Here is a 19,484-nt window from a genome sequence, read left to right on the forward strand (position 1 = left end):
CATACTGACTGCACAAAATGTCCTTAGGTGACACCCATAATGAAGAAGTCACTTTTGATAGGCAGTTCTTGCTCTTGCAGGTGTACTCTCATAAGGCTGGGAAAGTCTTTATTTTTGGGGGTTTCCATGGATATGCTGGCAGTCCTAAATGGAAACAAAAATATTTAAAAGGAGATGTTAAAAAAAAGCATTATTCCAATGTGACTGAAGTTTTATTTTTCTAAGAGTAGGAAGCAGAAATGTATATGGGTTTAAAAATGCTATATAAATTAAATCCCAAAACAAATTGAGACACATTTTTACAAACTTTTTTGGGTTTGGCAGCATGAAGGGACTCTTTAGAGGCAGCCTTTTAAGAATCTGCAGAAACAGAGTAACTATTTTCATGTTTTTTCTGAACCAGGCAGCCATTTTCTACAACCTGAATTTCCATACAATCAAAATAATCTTTGCAAGGGTGCAAATGCTTGCTCCAAAAGTACATAACACAAAAGTCCAAGTAGATTTAATTGATTTTTAGAAATGGCCTTTAGGCAATTTAAATGCTTGAAGTGAAACTTAGGCTACCACCTTAAAAAGAAGCCTGTGACACTGGAGAGATTTTTAGATTTACTTTTTGCTGCTGCCAGTGAAACCTTGTGAGTGACAGGGCAGAGCTCAGCGAGTGCTCGCTGCCATGCCCTCCATCCTCCAGCCCCTGAGAGGCTGCAGGAGGGAGGCTCTGGAGCTGTGACCAGTTCTGCACTGTCCCCTCCCGAGAAGAGCTGGAGTGATGATGTTCCAGGAGGAAGGCTCTGGAGCTGTGACCAGTTCTGCACTGTCCCCTCCAGAGAAGAGCTGGAGTGATGATGTTCCAGGAGGAAGGCTCTGGAGCTGTGACCAGTTCTGCACTGTCCCAACCCGAGAAGAGCTGGAGTGATGATGTTCCAGGAGGAAGGCTCTGGAGCTGTGACCAGTTCTGCACTGTCCCCTCCCGAGAAGAGCTGGAGTGATGATGTTCCAGGAGGAAGGCTCTGGAGCTGTGACCAGTTCTGCACTGTCCCAACCCGAGAAGAGCTGGAGTGATGATGTTCCAGGAGGAAGGCTCTGGAGCTGTGACCAGTTCTACATTGTCCCCTCCCGAGAAGAGCTGGAGTGATGATGTTCCAGGAGGAAGGCTCTGGAGCTGTGACCAGTTCTACACTGTCCCCTCCCGAGAAGAGCTGGAGTGATGATGTTCCAGGAGGAAGGCTCTGGAGCTGTGACCAGTTCTGCACTGTCCCAACCCGAGAAGAGCTGGAGTGATGATGTTCCAGGAGGAAGGCTCTGGAGCTGTGACCAGTTCTGCACTGTCCCAACCCGAGAAGAGCTGGAGTGATGATGTTCCAGGAGGAAGACTCTGGAGCTGTGACCAGTTCTGCACTGTCCCCTCCCGAGAAGAGCTGGAGTGATGATGTTCCAGGAGGAAGACTCTGGAGCTGTGACCAGTTCTGCACTGTCCCCTCCCGAGAAGAGCTGGAGTGATGATGTTCCAGGAGGAAGGCTCTGGAGCTGTGACCAGTTCTGCACTGTTCCCTCCAGAGGACAGCCAACAGCACACCTGGGAGGGCAGTCCTGGCACAGCCTCAGCAAGGCTGTGGAGGTGGCACAGATCCCCAAAGACCTCAGGAGAGACCAGGGCAGCCTCCTCCTCTCTGCTGTCGCAGCAGGCTGGGAGGGGACATGTCGTGTGAGCCTTTGCCTGTGTTCCCTTTGCCTGGAAGGCTCACACTCAGCTGGCCCAGCACTCAGGCAGTGCAGGGACCTGCTGGCACTGCTATTTATACACCCTGCTTGAAAAAGAACACTTGAAAGTGCCTCTGTTGTGAGGTCTTGTAAAAAAAAAAAACCCAAGCAATTCCGCATCTGTGAAACCTTCCAAAAATTGCTTTCCTCAGTGTAGAAGCCGGATATATATTTGTTGAATTAGGCCCTTGATTAGGTAGGACACAAAGGGCTTTCTCCCCCTGCAATACTTCCTGCCCAACAACAGAGCTCCCCCTGCTAACCCTGTGAACATTTCATGGGGGACTTTTTTTTTTTTTTTTGGTGTTATTAATATTTAATTCCACTGTAGAAATCAGCATCTGAGCCCTTTTCTTCCCCCTTCCCCCTCTCCCATTTTAATTTCAGGGGTTTTATTTCAGGCCAAATTTCTTCCCACTTACTTGGTCTGGTCTTTTCATTAAAATAAGTTCTTCCAATGACCCCCACTCATTTGCCCTTCCTGTCCATTCTTGGTTATGCCAAAACTGTTAGTTCACAACAGGAAACCAATAGCTTGTGCTATCAGGAGACATTTCCTTCACAGCACAAAATGTCTGAATAATAATTTCAAGAAAGGCTTCACCCATTTCCTGTGAGTGGAGGGAAGTTTGCCTATCCCAGTCCCTCAGAGCTCTTTGTTTCCATCCCTTCATGATGTAATGCTTTCTACATAGGGAGGATGGATCATTTTCCCTTACCAGCACTGAATTCAATGTCCTGTGTAAAGTTTTGATACAGTTCTTCAGCAATAAAACATGTAACATTTACAAATAATAAAAAGTAAAGCTCTAGTTTATACTTGTGGAGTCTCTCTCAAAAAACAAACTGAACTTTAGGTGTCTGGAAAATAGCTCTAATGAAAACACAGAGGCTAAATACACTCTGGTTTACAAAATGTGTTACTTGCAGGCTATTTATCACTACAACTCTAACTACTGAGTATCCTCCCAGCAGGTAGGAGAGCCCACCTGGGATCATTTACAGAAATAATGCAAATAGACAAACCTAATCATCAATTAAGCCCTGCTTAGTTTCATCCCTGTACAGCAAAACATGCATTGACCAAACAGTGAAGAGTGACTGACTTTGTAAAGTGACATGATACATCAAAGCTTGTTATAAGGGCAATGCTAAATTGCAAAAAAAGGGAATACCAAGCAATACATGTTACCTCTTCAGTGCTGAAATATACAGGATGCATATTTTTAGGCAACAACTGTGTCAAGCTATTCTTTATCTAAAAATGTAGGCATAGAAAAATCCTACATGGGAGCTACTTTTTCCCATTGAGCCCTACTGTGGTGCTTCTAAACTAATTTTTGATAAATTATGCAAACTGGAATCAGAATATATATTTTATTAAATTTTCTACTTTTTTTTTAACAAGCTTTATAAGGGCTTGCAATTATGATTTTTTGTTACATCATATTATTTTTTCAACTGTTGGGGGAAGCAAGAAAGCTTAAAAGAAGAATTTGTCAAAGAGTTTGAGAACCTTAAAAATAGCTCTTGTCACATTTGTTTTTATAGTGCAGTCTTAATTACAGCATTTTCTGTCACACAAAGCCATAATAAATCTCCCCATTATTCTGAAGACAATAAAATTTTTATTATATTTGTGTCCTCTCTGTAATTTGAAATGTTCAAATCAACATGAAATTCTACATCTCTTATTCTAATTCACTTGTTCCCGTCACAAGACTGAGCTGAGTCAAGTTACTGTTCTCATTTTCCCCTTAACCAGCACTGCCTGCATGTCCTGCTGCCTGTCTCCTCAGCTGGGATGCTGCAGAAGGCAGGCACCTTCCTCCTCACAGATTCTAGTCATGTTTCTGTTAAGTAAATAAACTGATTTAACACCTCTGCACAAGGAGCTGTGTTTAAAAGCAGCAGCTTTGTGTTTCAACATTTCTTGCTTGAAAGGCTGGAATGTAATTTTCTTGCTGCAGACTGGCAGAACCTTTGCATTTTGTGTTTTCCAGTCCATTTCCAAAAGTGCATTTGTCAGTTATGTACCCCAGCAGCAAATTTCACCCACCCTGACCACCTTCAGTCCTCACTTTCCTCATCAGTGACTGTAAGATGTGAGACATTGTCATTCTCTGTTTGGTTCAGAGGTACTATAAAGATGAATTCTGTTTCATTTCACTTTGGGACTGAGGAAAACGTTTCCCTCTCAATATCTTGGACAGATCAGAAAAGTGTTTCTGAAGGAAAAAAAATCTGTAAGATACCATTCAATCCTTTATCCACTTGTTCAACCTTAAACATGAATATCTGGTTGAAAACCTCCTTTGAGGTTGATACCTCAAGACTATTGCTGCATTTTGCTCTTCTTTCATTCCCTTCCCAATTTTGAATCCCCTTTCATCTGGCCATTTACGTATGGCTAAGTTACATTTAATTGTATACTAAAACCTCAAGTGGTTGTTCATTCAGCAGTTTGTAAGGCCAAATCTGGAAACCCTTTCTTTGTTCTGGCCATCTGCCTCCAAAGCAGAATAGCAGGTGAGCTGGGGAAAAAGCACTGCAAACACCAATGCCCAAAGACACCAGCTCCTGTAAGACTGGACATGCTGAATATGTCTGACTGTGCCTAATGGCAAGAAAAGCTAATGGCAGTGCTATTGTATTGACTATTAGAAAAATACCAATGCCAAGGTATAACCATGCATACTTAAAACAACAAAAATCAAGCCAATCATGAGAGGAAGCTTCCTGTCAATCCCATGTTTTAATACTACAAAAAGATTTTTTTATAGCAACTGTGGGAACGCAATGTCCTTTTCAGCTTGTAAAGCTACATTTGCAAAGCACTCTGAAAAAGTCTGTGGGTAATACCACAAACTGTCAAGAAGTGAAATCTTTCTTCCTATTATTAACTTGTATAATACTTTATGTACTTGAGTAAACTTCACTAAAAATCCTACATGAATGGGAGTTTGTGCAGGGTATTTCTGTTTTGCTATGGAATAGATCACATCCAACAAAATGCATGAGAAAATGAATGCTTAATCCTAATTCTCTAGTTGGTGAGCTGAGACGTGGAAAAACTAGGAAACTTGATAAAGGCTGCACAGAGAAAGAAGCAGCTCACAGTCTGTTAGCCATTACAGGGGCTGCAACTGCACATGCCAACTTTTGGGACACATCACACGGTGCTAATGTGCAGAAGGTTCTAGAATTCTCTATAGAATACATGTCCAAATTGTCAGAGCTGTCTAGTGCCCTCACTGCAGCTGTAGTGATGCTGTCTGACATGACTGCAGGGGAAGGGAGCAGAGGTGCTTTCAGAACAACCCTAGCAAACAAGGCAATGCCAGTAGCTGGGAATGATCAAATGTGCCTGCTACACTCACAGTGCTACAAAAGGAGCTAATAGCTGACATTTTAACACTGGAATTTTCAGGCAAGTAAAATCATAATTTTATCAGAATAGTGATACCAACATTGTATCATATATAAATCTTGGCTTAATAAGTCCTGGTAGACAACAGAGCAGTCCTGGAAACTAGATACCTTTAAAATCCATGTTTCTTAAATAGGTTAAATCCCTCTAACACCTTTCACAGCAACATTTCTTCTGCTTGGACCTCAGGCTCTCATTATGTTTGACATTTTATTTCCACTATTGAGTTGTCTTTTCCTTGTTTTTGCTCACTCATGGGGCATACTGGCCAGCCTACAAAAAAGTAATTTGAATGTTTTAAACTAGACTAATATATTTTGACTGTGTCCTCTCTGACACAGAGGACTGTAATGCAGCCAGCTGTTCATTGTTACTATGTTAAATAAAGTAGAACTCCCTTGTGGCATTCCATATGCTAACAAATGATGTAATAAAATTCTGGTCATGTGAAAATTCTATCATTATACCACCCAGCATCCCCCATGAGTACTCAGAGGCAAACAGACTTGTCTGAAAAGCCCCATTAACACATCCTCCTTACAATACAGAACTGCAATTGGTTTAACCTGATGTGCTGCTTGTTTTCTGTGTGCTATGTGCCTCAGTAGTACAAATACACTTTTCTCTGTATTGGTGAAAAGGTGCACAAGACAAAGACAGAAAGCTTTGTTAACATGATGTTAACTTTGTTAACTTCTGTAAACACAGGGTGTGAGGAGCTGATTGCAAGAAATGTGATCTACAGGTGGCAGGTGGGACTGCAGCAGGTGGGCAAAGAGAGAGGAGGAGGGAGAGAAAGCCATGCAGGGAGAGAAGTAAGGTGAATCCTCTAAGAGACCTTGGTGAAGTCAACTTAAGAAGTTTGTTCTTCCTCTCTTCCTCCCTCCCTGCCTTGATAAATGTTGTACCAGTTCAGTGATCTGGTTTCTAACACAAGCCCACACACAGTTGTAGGATCACAGCTAAAGAAATAAAGAAATGTTGAGTGGGAGTAAGACCAAATGCCAACTGTTAAAGTTTTACATCAACACTGAAACCAGCTTTCAGAGAGCTGTGCCTGAAAGTGTGAAAAAAAGAAGTAAGGATAAGAATGAAGGAAAAGAAATAGATGAGCTTTACCTTGGAAAATGTGGCTACAATTTAGAAATTGAAATAGAAACCTTGATAGAAATTTTAACTTTGATTTAGGTGATTCTGGGTCACCTCTGTGACTTACTAACATGAACCAGGGTGGCAAGAGGTACAGCTCAAATGGGCTGGAGGCAGCTGAGGAAGCAGGAAAGCAGACAAAAGCAAGAACAGTGTTTTTACCAGGGGAATTTTCAGACAAGAGAAACCAAATAATAGCAAACTAAATTTAAACTTTTAGAAGTTGCAGGTGAGCGATCAGTTCTTCAAAGTAAAATCAATATGTGGGGTACCCTCCAGCCAGTCACATGCTGCACAGGAGACTTGGCTGTGGAACTGAGTCCCTTAAATCAGTCAATCAGCTATGGAAATTGGGCACTGCAATACAGCTCTGAATTCCCTGGAGATGTACAAAGCAACAGCCCTGTGAATTCCATACTTCTGTTATATTTGAAACATGTATCTCTTGCCCTCTTCAGAGCCCAAACAACCCACTTTTGGTGGGCAGCAGATGCTGTCTGGAAAGCGGTGAGGTGCAAAGGGGAAGGTTCTGGGCCAGCAGGGGAGCTGGGGAGAAAAGGACTGAAAGCAGCCATTCTCAGTAAGCACTGGGGCTTCCAGGGCAATCCTGCACGATGCTGGGCTTTTTGATCATCAGAACAGGATCTCTAGAGCAAGAACAGGAGCATTGCCTCATACCTGACTGTTGGATGGCAGTCTCTTTCATCAGAAATGAAGATATTGGGAGATCCACAGCTCTTCCCGTTGCAGGACCATAATTCAGCACTGCTAGCAACAGTGAGGGCTGATTTCTCTGGCGGGAAGGATGTGAGTTTGTGAGTTTGTCAAAATGAAAGACAAAAATAAGCTGAAGCATTTACAGAGACTAAAAACTTTGAAATTAGAAGAAATCCTAAGCATGTATGAAGACAGCAAAGCTTTGTGCCCCACAAGGTAGAACTGTTTGAGAGTTACCTCCATTCTCCTGCAGCAGGCAGTGGGGCTGTACAGCCCTAAGTGAGGCCACACAGAAGTAGCAGCACATGACAATTAGTCTAATGCAAAGCCCCACTGGCACAGCTGTACTGGTTCAGGCTCTGGAGGAAACTTGCTTGTAGCCAAAACAGGTATCTCTACTGAGCAGTGCAGACATACCCCAAGAGCCACTATAAACAGGTTAAAGCAGCCTGGATGCACCTCTGACAGCACTGGGATATGTTTCTTTCCATGATTCGCAAAGGACAGGCAGGAACAATAAGTCAGGAAACACCAGTCCCATGCAAGCTTGGCCTGATTAAGGTTTTCAGAGGAGGGATAAAGGCTCATCTGAGCTTGAGCCCGGCTATGCTGCAGTTTTGTCTTATTGCTTATCTGTTCTTTCCTAGAGAGATCAAGGCAAAAATGTCAGCAGGCTTTCACTAGCAAGGATGGGGAGGAGGAAGAACACCATATGGCATTTCCCAAACGTGTTCACATGCCTTTCACATGTTTACATTTCTTGACCATGGTCTGAGTCCAGCCTCAAGGTAACCTTGAACCTTGAAAACTAAATACAACCCTGCTAGTGCAGCTGGAACAGGTGAGAGAGCCAGATAACACTGAGAGAGCATAATCCAGAGTCTTAAGAAAAGAAAAAAAAAATTACTCCTCAAAATCTGTGCTGCTAGAGCCACCCTTCTTGCTATACTGACAACTTTTTATTCTGTAAATAGCAATGCAGTATGTTCACCACCACACATCATGGATCTGAATGAAAAATCCAACAGTTTTATTGCCTAAATAGTGCACAGAATAAGGACACCTTAAGGACAGAGACAGACTGCTGACTCACCCACCCTTGCTTCCAGCTGAGCAATAGCCTTGGGGAGCTGTGCAGCAGAAAAGCCATTATACAGATCTGCTGCTACTCTGTATTCTGCCTGAAGAAAATAGATAGATATTCCCTTCCTGGACCCTGGATGGTGTCTGTGAGCAGGGCTAAAGCTGTGCAACTCCCACAGAACCCCATCTATGCCCGAGCTCCCAGGAGAGCTGCTGACCCCACGGCAGCACCTGGGGGAACACTGTGTTTAAATTCCCACCAGGGGATAGGACTGTGAAGCTGTGGGCTGTGATCCAGGGTCTCAGCCTTCCTGAAGCAGTTTTATTCCTGCAACATAATTTGTGATGTAATGAATTGGCACTGAAACACCAATAAAACAATTGACTGTTGAATCATAAAATACATGTTAAATAATATTTATTTTCTTTTTACATTCACTGTAAAAAGAAAACCAAACAAAACTCATCTCCCCATTTCCCCTGAAAGACAGATAATATTTTGTGAAGTATTTTGGCAGAAGACACAGGTTGCTGTATTTATTGGTGATATCATAATGAATTAAAGTAAAAAGGGAAAAAATAAAGCTATTACAAGAAGGTCAAATTCCAGCTATTTGTCTGGAGTAAGGTTCAGTTTTGAAGTAATTTTTCAAAAGGGATTTTATAGTTACAATTTATAATGAGGTTAATTTGAAACTGAATTTGCTAATCATTGGTTTGATACCCTTGACACTGCAAATGTATTGCTTTCCTTAGTGTGATAATGCTATTTATCATCTTTCTTTTGCTACTCTTTCAAAAGAATAATTTCAATTTCAGTCAGAGGCTCTGACTTTTATATTCATGGAAGATTTTGCTGTTCCATTATCTTAACACTGGAAAAAACCATCTCTGGATGAATCACAACAATTGGAGTTGGTAAGGATGGAAAATAGGATGCTGCCTGCTGAACACTACCCATTCAGGATTGCTATGCATAGGCTGGGATTCTTTCCAGAGAACTGACCATGAATTCCACCTCATCTAAGTTGTTGGTCAGTTTGTTTGGGGTTTTTTTTAATTACTTTTTTTTCTGTGAATTTCTGTTATCATTTATAGAACAACTCTCAGGAAGTAATGAGTTTAAATATTTTCAGAATTTGCAGGTTTTCATCCCCTGACTTTGAAGCCCATATGAATTCTACAAGGCAAAAAAAAGTGAAAATAACGCTTTGCCTTCCACCTGTAGGCCACTGAGCTGAATCATGCTGCCTTGCAAGTGTTGTTCAGCAGCATACTTGAGTGGTGCTTACACCTTCAATACATTTCCTAACTTAGAGTTGTTAACAACATCCAAACTCCTCTTCTGTCCAGCCCTACACAGCCCAAGTCCTCTGGCAGGGCTTAAAAAGAGAGTGAGGATTGAGAGAGGCAGCTGCCCTAACACAGATGTTTACTATTCAATTAATTAACTCTGTCAGTGTTAGTCATTGGCACATTCAACTCAGAGAACAAAAACACACAGGGGGGGAACAACACAACAGAAAAAAAAATCACTAAAAAAGGAACCCATTTCAATATGAATTGTGCAGCAAATAAAATAAAGATTTCAATCCAAAACCTGTGTGCTCTGCCCACAACTCAAAACTGACAAAACCACCCTGCAATATTGTGGTTTCCATGTTTGTTCTGAAACCCAACACACACAGAGACATTGCCATGGAGCACGTCCTGTGAAGACTGAGGGTGAAGAGTCCTCCTCACCCTCCTTGGTGTATGCTCCTTCCTGCAAGGCTTCACCACTACACAATTTCCCTCTTTTCCCATTCCTGCCCAACTCACAGGAACCTGTGACCACCTATGAATTAGCCAACATCCCCTTCCACCCACCTCTTTTCAGAGGCCTGGTGAAACACATGGGTCTACATGGAGGAGCTGCTTTCCTGTTGGGTGTTTTACTGTCTGGACCAAAGTGTTCTGAGCTGCTGCTTCTTAAACTGTGAGAAAATAGCTAATGCAATACAATGGCTACCTCCACCCTAAAGCCTGTGGCTTTCCAAAACCACAAACTGACTACATGGCAGCCAAATTCCCTATTCTTAATATATATTTATGTAGATATGTATGTATTTATAGTTATAGATTTATATGTGCATTACAGTATATTTATACTCACTAAATGGATAACGAATGAATCTACTGTTTCATACACAGAAGATGTTGGTGTAGGCCAGTTTGGATGCAGGATAGTTTGGATACAGAACTCCGTGAATTTTGTTGAGAGGAAAAAACATCAAAAATATCTCTGTTACATAGTTAAACACACTTCTGAACTCTGCCTAACCAATTACTTTTGTACATTGGCTTGAAAGTACAGCTGCAAGCTGTACAAAGGAAATGACGACGGGATATAAAGGACTAGGGAATATTCAATATTTACTAAACAAAGATCTTACTTTGAGCATGTGTTCAGTCATAAGTATTTGACAGAAATAGCTCTCTGTGCCTGGATAGTTCAGACAGTCATTGCTGTCATTTTGCAGTGCACATATAATAACTCACTTTGCATTAAAGATACATGCAATAGCTGACTTTGTCCTCCCCTCTTAAACAATGAATTCAAGCCAGAAAGGCTCTGGCAAGCCAAAAGGCATTGATAAATATCAGAACAAAACCTGGAACCCTGAAAGACCATGAACATTTTGAGAAATTTATTTCATACCTTAGTTGTTCAAAGGAATTCTCTTCAAAGGAAGAATTTCCAAGCTCAGACTTTAAGACAAGTTAAAATCACACCAAGTTGTTGAAAGGGATTTTACAACTTCATCTGACTCCTTGGGTGACTAGAGAGCAGTTCAGAACGTTTTTAATATTACCAGATGAGAGTTGCTCCTTTAACACAATGTGTTACGTCTTCTCCTCGGGAACTGAAGAAAAGGGCTATTGTAAAACATGATTATTTATGAACTGTGTTATGGTGTTTGCCAGATGACTGTGCAAGGGGCCCCTGTCTAATCAGGCTGTACAGAGCTTAGGCACTGTAGCGACAGACTGCCACATTTTGGGAGCCTTTAGTCTGCAGAGGCAACAGAGGCAAAAGGTCAGAGCTGATCACCCCTGCTGGAGATGGCCAACAGTGATTAAATTACTTGTCCAGCTTCAGAGACTGAGATCTGCCATAAAGCAGGAAACAAGCTCAGATCTCCTGAGGCCCATGGTTGCACCCCTGATGTGCTGTGACTCACAGTTAATTCATGGTTGATTAACGACAATTAGGATTTCAGTTAGGAGGGATCATCCATCTCCTCTGCCCTTCACATTTTCTAGGATTGCTTAAGTGGTCACATTTTACTGGCACTCTTTTTTGTAGAAATTATTTTTGAGGCCCAGATATTGAAGCATCTGCAGATATCTTGGTTCACAAAAGATGATAAAAGACACGAGAGAAAGCTGATAATTCCCTGCCACTCATCTTAGCCACTGTGAGAAAAGAGCAATTCCAGTTCTGATAAGATTTATATGGAAAGACCTTTTATTTTGTCAGCTATAAATCTGGAAAAACTGCGATCTCTTTGCAGTAGTCCTTGACTAGAAAAAGAACAACAGTTCTAGATTAAATTATTTGCTAACTCCTTCGAAGTAGACTCTGTTGGAGGGAGGACGCTTTGGTGGTCCCACATTTATGATGGACTTGCTTCTTCTTGCAGATTTTCTGCTCTCATTTTATCAGGATCCTCTGCTATCATTGCATTTCCTGAATTTTCCCATAATTGATTTACTTTTTTCTCAGGTCCTGCTTATGCAGCAATTTGAGCAAAGTGTTAAGCAAACTGGATCAGTGTAAAAATAGGTTTTTCTTTCTTCCTAGCTGCTAACATGGGTATGAGATTGAAGAGAATCACAGAGACAAAAGAATAGTGGTAAGCCAAACTTTTTGCACATTTTGAACTTCTTTGTAACGCACATTGTTCTCCTTTTACCTTCACAGTTCAGTAGTGAACTCTGAGAGAGCTCCCTTGTTCAAGTAAAGCCTGACTCCTGCCTAAGATAACAGTTAAGTTTTACACCCCTGCTCTTCCCATTCATTCCAGAAACACTACAGCCTTCTCTGAGCTGGCTGCAGGTCTTCCTTCCTCCCCCACCCCACCCAAATGGAAGTTGCAGGGGCAAAAAGTTGTAATATTTAGTTTCACTGCAAATTTTTTAGTGCTGTTTATCTCTGGAAGAGGTTTGATCTTTTCCTGCATTGATTAGAAGATGACCCAGATGGGGAGGTACAGTTTTGTGTCATCAGCAGAAGTATAATTTGTTCAAGTTGACAACCCACTAGATTCTCACTAGGTGAGGATTTATTGTAGGAGACCTTAAGGTATAGAAAGCAACAAAAATAGCTGTATGGTATGTGGCTAGCAAGCCTTACCAGAGTAATTTGCTTCAGGTGTGCTTGACATTTCTGTGCAAGGAGCCCAATCATTGCTCTGTAGCTAACTTTCTCTTTTGTGATCTCATTTTTCCTTCTAACTGTGAAAAGGAATGAGTTTTGCTCAATCCTACGAGCTTGTTCCAAAGTCAGGGTACACTACATTCAGTATTGAACAACACAACAACATGTCAGGAAAAATAAATGAAATGGCTTTGTGGTGTCAGTTTGGGAAGAAATGAGTTGAAATATTTTTTCCATGTGCTGAATGAGCCCAGACAAAATCTGTCTAGATACTAGACTCCTACAACCTGCTTGTAGCATTTTTGGAGGAATGACCAGTCTATTTTATGGCAGACACTCAACCATTCTATACACTCTGAAAAATACTCCCTTTTCTCAGAATAAAATTCCTTCATAGTTAGATAAAACAGAGTGGAAGTTATTTGGTAGAGTCTTCTGGAATAGCAGAACACATTAGCTGTGATTCTACACAACACTCATATTTTTTTCTTCATTCCTAACTCCTCTTGAATCAGAACTAAATGAATAAATCCCAATAAAAGGAGAATTCAAAAAATCAAGCACTTGTTCCAGGTGACCTCATATGTTGGAGAGCAAGTTCTGGGTAACTGTGGGTTACTGGAAGTCTATTCTGGCTGGAAATATATGTGATTTTTTTTTTTCTCCAGGGCTAAGATGAAGCTAGCTTAGCTTCTACTAAGCTGATTTCAGGTAAATACATATTATTTAAGCCTTAAATTTTCTGTTCACAGAAAGTTCAGATTGTTACTCTCTAATTAAAAACAAACAAAACTGAACCACAAATACGCAACAAAACCCCCAACACTCCCCCCAAACAACAAGAACACACACCTACAAAAGAACACCTAAAAAACAAGTGAATACAAAGTGCAAGTTATTCCAGGGAGGATTATCCATGTGTAAAATGTGCATTTTTTCTGTCTTTGACCTTCCCATGTTGCTGTGAATTTCATTTACTATTAAACCACTATTAAAGAGGAGCAATTGTAACTTGCAGCCAGTAAGTCTCATTTTAAACACTGTGCCCAGCTTAAGGACAGCAAATTGAGCACAAAGAAGAAACTTTCTGCATAAGCTTTATGTCCAGAGTCTCACAGTTTCCTTGGGGCAAAAACAATATTTTAAAGATTTTTTTTTAAACTGCTAAGAATTCTTGAGTTTTCATTCACAGCTTCTAAAATATAACTACAGTAACACTCACAATGCTGCTTATCCCATGGCTACATTCTACATACTAGAAAGACTGTTTATTCACAGCAATTACTAAAAGCACCACCCATTCTCACTGTATCTCTCAGGCCACAATCACTGGTGTCAGATGTGTTTTTACTAACGAGACTGTGGAACTGGTAAGCAGAGAGCTTTCCCACCCTTCCCTTCTCCCAAGCATTTGACAAGCTGCAGTTTCAGGGTGGCCACACCCTGCTTGTTATTGTTAAATTGAAATATTAAAGGTGGGTTCTTTTATATTTTCCTTAGCCTTTCACCTCTGTTTAAAATAGAGTGCATTCAAGGGACATCTGTGTTACTGGCAACACCATCAAATGAAGGAGCTTTCTATAAATAGCATCACTACTAAATAAACAGCTGAAGCAGAGCACTCACCAGCACGGTGAAGTCAGTATTGTGTTATTTATTCTTAGTAGATCTGATGGCTGATGAATAAAGTACACATTTGTTTTCATTTTGAAATAATATGGTGAAAGTGCAAATAAAATTAAAAAGTAAGAGTCACAAGATGCATTGCCAAAATTACTAAATTTCTTAGGACACACTGGCAAAATGACTGATATCTGCATTCAAAAGGGGCTCCTGAATTTTCACATTCTGCATTCAAAAGGGGCTCCTGAATTTTCACACTCATGGTTTTTAGAGGTAATTTTTGAAAATGTCATTTCTCATCTCTCTTATCTGTGTTTTTCAGCTGTAAAATGGGGTAAATAACACTTAACTAGTTCACAAAAGTATTATGATGGTGAAAATATTCAAGTGAGTAAAATGCATTAAGTTTCTCTGACTGAATGAGTTACTATAATACAGAAATTATTTCAATTTGAGATGTTTGGCATGTGAAGGAGCAAGGTAAATACCAAATCATTTTCTTCTGTTCTCACAACTGAAAAAATCAAAAACTTCATAAAACAGAGGCCAGACTTTCAAAGAGCTATGGCAAAATCTATCCAAATATACATTCATAGATTTGTGTAGACATACCTCACACCAGTCCTAAATTTTTCTGCTAAGGATTGTTCAAGGACTTGTCAAATCTGTGATTTGCTGGTGAAATTCAGTAAATTACTTGTTTTCTAAATTACTACTTTTAAATACACTAAATAGGTAAACATAGTTTGGTTGTTTATGCTTTTCAAAGTAGACCCAAAATACTGACCAGTTTTCTTAACTTTTTCTTTCCAAATCACTCAACATCTCTTAGAATAAATTCACACAGAAAAGCCTAAGAAAGAATAATCAGGAATGAATAGAGAACAAACCAAGAAATATCTTTTTGCCACTGTGTAAATATATTACTTACCTATACCCTATAGTACTATGTGCAGCTCTAGTCACTCTTCTTCTGAATCAATCATTGGGAATATTGCCATGTGTCATTAAATGGAAGTGATATTTGTATTATTTTTCAGGACTGATTGACTAAGATCTTAGGTATTTTTTATTGAACTGCATCATTAAAATATTGAATGCTGAAATCAGTAAGGTTGGAGGAATACAACTGCCAAGTAAAACAAATCAGAATTAAATGTACATTTCCACTGCAGAGCTCCCATGAGTTGGTATATGAGCCTTAGGAGAGGAGTAGGCAGGTTAGGTCTCACAGAGACTTGTTTTCTTTGGCTGGCAAACAGCTAATCATTTTTTAACTTGGCTCTTGTTTCATATATCACATTCTATATGACTGCCCTTATGTTCCCCTCTTTTAAGTATTCTGAGTTTTCTTCATATAGAGCAAGGACTTCTAATTCAATATCAGTTTTTCACTTAGAATAAGAAGGCAATCTGCTGTGTAGTATATTAAAGGGAAACCAAATATTTTTGGTGACAACTCAACACCTAAGGGTTCAAGCTGACCTTACACTAATAATTGTTATCCTATCCTGTATTCCCAAGCCATATGGATTTTTGATTACAGTGTAACCACAGACTTGCATAATAGACCAGTCACTACAGTAAAACACCAGCCATGACACAATCAGACATGGAATTTGTGCTGCTCAGCCATCAGTTAGAATCTATAGGGAGCTGCAGTACCCCAGGGAAGAAGGGTGAAGCAGACACTGTGTCTTCCAGAGCAATCTCACAGGACTGAGGACAGCAAAGCTTGCACCCTCTCTTTTAAGTTAAGCTGATTGATTGTCAGCTTGTTCTCTGGCACGAATGCAAGAACTGATTAAGAGGCACATTAAAAGCAAAATGACCCTTCAGGAGCAAAATTTGATGGGTTACCTCAGGCTGGGAGTACAGGCTCCAGCTGTGATTGACTTTTGCAAACTTCTCTGGGGTGCTGCACTGTGGTGAGAAGCTGGTTCTCCTTACCTTCTCCCAGAACTGTGCATTTTCCAGCATGCAGGTCTTCTGAGGAACTTCAGTGGGGTAAATCTGCAGTACCAGCTATGAGAAGAAGGTGCCAATCATTTTACAATTTGATTTTACAATTACAACTACCCTCTTATTCTTCTGAGCCCCGGGTGTGCTGGCCCTAGGCACCTGTACCCATTCAGGCTGAGGACAGGCCACTGTCCTAAGAAGAGCACTGCTCACTTGGGAGGTAATTTGTTCAGACCCACAGCATTATTTTCTAAATTTCACCCACTCGACAAAAATCAATAAATCTACCCCAAAAAATCTCAATTAGTTTGTGTAATACCTTTACCACTCCACCCAGTTTTCATATGGTATTTCAGTGGCTGATCTGGATTTGCAGGCCATGTCTTAATAGCTTTGCACCTACCACTCCTATGATGAAAAACAGTAATATGGCTGTAACTAAGCATGTCATACAAGCAGCCTGATTAGATAAGCTAAAACACTGTGGATGTCTAAAACACAACCCACACCCCATATTTCGATTACAGCTATGTGCATGTTCTAAGGCAGATGCTGAAATACTTCAGATACATCCTGGCTAAATAAGCTAACACTCCTGGACTGCTGTGTAATAGGTCAAGAGATTCCATAACATTTCTTGAGATACATTATTAAGTGTAAGGCTTTAGTCAGTGGTATCACATGAGAACAAAGAGGAATATGGGCAGCACTTAAAAAAATCAGCATTTTTAGGAGCTACTTGTTAACTGAATATAACTGCTGCTACAGTGTCATGCCAACAAAAATTAATGTTAATTCAGTTGACAAGCTTCACACGGTTTTCTTTAGCACAATATACAGATGTGGCAGCAAGTTCTTCAGACCAAGTGCACTTTGATGGTGGGAATTTGATTTTCAGTGCAATGTTCAGGAGGCTGACTGCACAACCTGCATTCATACAGAACAGTATTGGTGCTTTTTTTCATAGCATTTTGAGGGTTTATAAGATAAAGTAATGAAATGCAGCTTTTGTTGCAGAGCCAGAACAAAATATTTTACTCTGCATATATTTATATTTCTTGATTGAAGATAACAAAGATGAACATTCAACTATTCTCCTTTTACAACGTCAGAACTTTATGTCTGACTTTAAGAGAGGTTGCCTGGACTCTTACAGATCTGATCCCATACAGGAAACATAAAAGTTGCAAGAGGAATCAAATGATTGCTTGACAGGGCAGTAAGGTCACAGAACAAAAATGCAACAGGAGAACTTTGCCTTTAACAGCACTCCCAGATCAGTCAGGCTGCAATCACACATCGGAGGAAAAGTGCACTGATGACAATATTATGCTCAGGGCAAACTTATTTAACTTACTTATACAAGTCTGTATTTGACAGTCTGTTCTAGCAGACAGCACATTAATCATGTGTATCTGACACCATTCATGAAGATTCTCAGTTGACATCTATTACCAGTGCATTACATTTACTTTATGGCTTACTACAACTTAGAAAGGAGCAAACTGCCTTTGCTGATGTTATACAGCTATTTCTGCAGTTTTACTTTTGGGTCAACCCCAAAACTTTCACAGCAGCGAATCCCAAAATACTCACAATCGAGTACTAGCTCATCTAGGAACTACTGAAAAACATTATTTCAAATAAAAGCACACAGAGCTCAGCTAATGTTTGTCAGACTATCAAAATCAAACTAAAAAGAACTCTCTGAAGAATGACATAACATTAACAGAAGTTTCAATATTAAACATCACAGCAACATCTGGTTTTGTTACATCTTTTGTTTCTAATACAAGAAAAGGCAAGCTCACCATACCATACTTGCAAATCCTGTTTTCTCTCCCATCTAAATCCAACAGAAGGTGATTGGGGTTTTTGGGCTGTGTCAAAGAGGTGAGCAGAGAGGATGTGAAAACAGCCATAGCCTCATTCACCAACCTTGCTATGGGAATGGACAAGAGTCACTTCTTCTCAAACAAGGTGATTCCCTCAGAAAATCTGGCATCTCATAGCTAACCTGCAGGCAGCCAAGTTAAACACCTGCATGCCAGACAAAACCAGCTGTCTGTCCATCTCTGCCGACCCAGCTGCTCAGTTTACCTCCTACCAGTGGGCTGAGATCTTTCAGCAAATACCCAGTCCAAACACAAGGTGTGTTGGTGGTTTCCTTCCTTTTCTCTACTCTTCTTTAAGACCTTAATTTTCAAAGCATCCATTGATTAACTACAGTGATACAACTACCTTTATTATCACTGGTAATATGGAACTGAACATCACCTCCATTTCAGTTGATGACTGTGGAGATATAAGTAACAAACACACTAAATAAGTTACTATTAAATTGCTGTTGCTTTCATTACTCATAGACACATAAATACTGTATTACTCAAGCTTTTCACAAAGGAATTAAAAATTAGGGATAAGATTATGTTTTGACACAGTTAATTTATCAAATGTTTCAAGAAGGGATTCCATAATGGAAAACAGAAATTTCTTTTGGCTGTCCAGCATTTAAAAATAAGTTAGCTACTATGGAGCATACACAAATTTAACACACTGACAGAATGGATAGACAAAAGGGATTGTATAGGTGTTGGACTCAGGAAGGAAAAAATATTTAAGTTGCCTTTCATTTCATTTTTGGCAGCTCCACAGTTACACACACAGCTGTTATTAACAGTATCAGAGTCCAAATTTGTATCAAGGGAAGAAATGCCACCCCACCCTCCCTTCTCAGCACAGAGGTTCTCAAATCCATCCTCACAGAATGAAGTTTTCACAGCTATTAATAAGATATACATAGGTTTGCTGTTTACATGTGTAACAGGAGCCACAGAAAACCCTCATCAAAGCGCCACAAAACCAAATTTTGCGAGCAGTGTCTGCTATCAGGCCTGAACATGGCACCCCATTTGTTCTAAAAAAAAAGGATTTATTTTTCCCTTCCTTGCCTACTGACCCACTTTCTCCTTAGTTTCCAGGTTAGTTGCTCCATCTGTTTCAGAAAGCATTTTGACATCTGACAGGATGAAGGGTGTCACTTAGAAAGACTACTTATAATAATTTTAACCTCTTTTATCTCTCATCCTGCTCATTCCTGCGTTAGTATTTTGAAGGAGGAGGACATGTTAAGTTTGTACAGAAGTGTGCTGTGTCTGAAGAGGAATCACTGTGCATTCACCTTTGAAAAGTTCTCAACAGCTTTGCTCTCTACTTGCTGGGTGCTGGGAAGCTTCTCTACACAGTGAACTCTTGGTTCACTCTTTGTTCACATAGACTATCTGTCTATTTCCAGACTGGTAAAGCTGAACTGGTGCTACACAGGATGTGCCT

General features: G+C 40.3%; 1 long non-coding RNA gene across 5 annotated transcripts in view; it reads right to left on the reverse strand.

Moving 5' to 3' along the window:
• Positions 1-19,484, reverse strand: part of LOC137481847 (uncharacterized) — a 38,567-nt gene that overhangs the window by 11,732 nt on the left and 7,351 nt on the right. The window contains exons 3-8 of one of the 5 annotated variants that reach the window (XR_011003713.1): positions 16,140-16,214; positions 12,543-12,643; positions 7,022-7,136; positions 6,415-6,460; positions 5,305-5,467; positions 10-144 (exon numbers count right to left, since the gene is read on the reverse strand). This is a non-coding gene — a long non-coding RNA (uncharacterized lncRNA). The remainder of the gene's footprint in view (positions 1-9; positions 145-5,304; positions 5,468-6,414; positions 6,461-7,021; positions 7,137-12,542; positions 12,644-16,139; positions 16,215-19,484) is intronic. The other 4 variants (XR_011003712.1, XR_011003715.1, XR_011003714.1 and 1 more) reach the window with 4 other exon arrangements.

The sequence above is a fragment of the Anomalospiza imberbis genome, chromosome 13, assembly GCF_031753505.1.
Source record: "Anomalospiza imberbis isolate Cuckoo-Finch-1a 21T00152 chromosome 13, ASM3175350v1, whole genome shotgun sequence".
Classification (NCBI taxonomy): domain Eukaryota; kingdom Metazoa; phylum Chordata; class Aves; order Passeriformes; family Viduidae; genus Anomalospiza; species Anomalospiza imberbis.